The sequence below is a fragment of the Anomalospiza imberbis genome, unplaced genomic scaffold, assembly GCF_031753505.1.
Source record: "Anomalospiza imberbis isolate Cuckoo-Finch-1a 21T00152 unplaced genomic scaffold, ASM3175350v1 scaffold_114, whole genome shotgun sequence".
Classification (NCBI taxonomy): domain Eukaryota; kingdom Metazoa; phylum Chordata; class Aves; order Passeriformes; family Viduidae; genus Anomalospiza; species Anomalospiza imberbis.
In genome coordinates, this window is record NW_027099531.1 from 142,751 (window position 1) to 144,871 (window position 2,121).

General features: G+C 58.4%; 1 long non-coding RNA gene across 1 annotated transcript; it reads right to left on the reverse strand.

The window, feature by feature from the left end:
* Positions 1-652: 652 nt before the first annotated feature.
* Positions 653-1,763, reverse strand: LOC137465841 (uncharacterized). The gene is made up of 3 exons (XR_010994849.1): positions 1,624-1,763; positions 1,218-1,367; positions 653-986 (listed from the first exon to the last, which is right to left on the reverse strand). It is a non-coding gene; the product is annotated as an uncharacterized lncRNA (long non-coding RNA).
* Between the last annotated feature and the right edge of the window lie 358 nt (positions 1,764-2,121).

Consider the following 2,121-nt stretch of genomic DNA (forward strand, 5'->3'; position numbering starts at 1 on the left):
GACATGTGCCCAGCCTGCAGCCAGCCACGGCACATCCAGCCCTCAGCAGCTGCCCAGAGCAGGATGCTCCTGTGCTCGCTGCCATCTCCCCAAAGCTCTGATCCCACCATGCCAAGCAGACAAGACCCACATCACACTGGAAGAAAAGCTGGTCCCAAACGATGTCCTCAGCCTTCTCCAAGGGCACGGCCCATCCACGCCACAGCTGCTCCCAAGCACTTCCCCATCCAGACTGGACCCCACCTGGAAAGCTTCCTCTAGAAAAACACACAACAAATTATTGAAAATAGATTACAGACAAAAAGGGGAACAAGAAAAAAGGTCAAAAATCTTATCTCTGTCAGGGGCTTGAGGAAGGCCCAACCCCTGCATGCCAGGGAAAAACCCACCCACAGGTGAGGGAAGCCCAGGCCTTTCTCCCTTCCCCCCTGCACTGCCCCCCAAAATAACGGTGATCCCAAGCAAACAGGGGCAGTGGAGCAGCCCAAGCCCTTCCTTGCCTGCAAAGCAAAGCAGCCCCTGCACAGGTTCTGGAGACCCACCTCTGCTCCCACCATGGGGGTTTGTTTGTGTCGGGCTGGCTGCCCCAGCCCCAGCCCTGGGCACGGTGGGTGCTGGGGCTGTTGGCAGGGCCATAAGCCCAGTCCCATTTCATCAGCACCCCAGCCCATCCCCCCAGCCCTGCCAAAAGCAGCCTGGCAGCCGACTGAAGGATCAGCTGCATCCGCCCCAGCAAAGGGGGGAACCTTTGGTTCCTGGCCAGGCTGTGCAATGCCCAAATCTGGGAGCATCCCCCTGCGTGTGGACTCACCTGCACATTCCCTGTGCAGCCTGGCTTTGGAGAAGGTGCCAGAATCAAAGTCCATCATCCTCAGCTGCCGGTGACCAGGTGGAGGAAGAGGTTGTCATCCTTGATGTCATCCTCCGTGTCCCCAGCAGCAGCAGCCCCACCTAGTACAGCTTCTCCAGGGGCTCCTTCTCCTTCCCTGGGGTGAGCCCAGGCTGTCAGGGTTTTGCCCAGGGCCCCAGCTGTCAGGGAACCAGGACAAGCAAAACCAGCTCGGATGGTGGCCACCAGTGCTAGGCAGAGCAGCTGAGCTCCAGCACAAGGGCTGCGTGTTCCCATCTGATGACCCCTGGGCAGTGACACAGGCAGGACAAAATGTCTGCGTTCCTTTGCTTCTCATTGCCAAGGCATGTGTGGAGCTGTAACTTACCAGGGCCTTGCATCAAAGCGTGCCTGTGGCTCTCTCCCTTCTTCTAGGGCAGATGAATATCCTGCAGCCAGGGATCACAGAACAGCTCTTCTAAAGAGGGCCTGTCCAAGTCCAGCATGGATAAACACCGCCTGATCAGATCTTGGCACTCTGGGCAGAGAAACCAGAAACCGCCGGTCAGTTGGAGGAGGCTCCTGTTGGCTTTGCCCCACTATTCCCGTGCCCAGGCCATGCTGGATGTGCTCAGAGCTGGGCCTAAACATCCCCATCAATTCCCTGTTTTGGAGGAGAGCAGGAGAGCAGGACATGTGCCACCTCCTCAGCAGCTGCCAGAGCGGGATGCTCCCGAGCTGCTGCTGTCTCCCAGCACTGGTATTGCCCCCCGTGGCCAGAGATGAGGATCCACCTTGAGAGAGCCGTTGTGGCAGCGAGAGTTGATGGTCCCAGCTGATGTTCTGGCTCCTCCTGAAAGGGTGCTCCCCGCAGACCATCTGGTGCAGCAGGATGCCCAGGGACCAGATGGTAGCTGGCTTGCCGTAGTACCAGCCAAATTGGGTCCATTCTGGTGGGCTGTATGACCGTGTTCCTATGGAATACAGATGGGGTTCATCAGGGGGACGCTGCTGCACCCTGAGCCTGGCCCTAGCATTACTGGGTGTGTGGGGGCTGCCCCAGTGGCACACGGGGTGACTGCTGCCCTCTCGCCAGCACCTGGGACTTGTGTACAGACTCGGGGATGGAAAAGAAGCCACTGGTGCTGGAAGAGGGCAGCAGAAGTCCTGTCAAGGCCCGACCATGACGGGAACAAACCCACTCATTGCTTGGGAAAACCATGCCCTCATCCTCCCTGCCTGCACTGCCCCAAAAACATTATGAATCCAAACCAAACCAGGTGAGTGGAGCA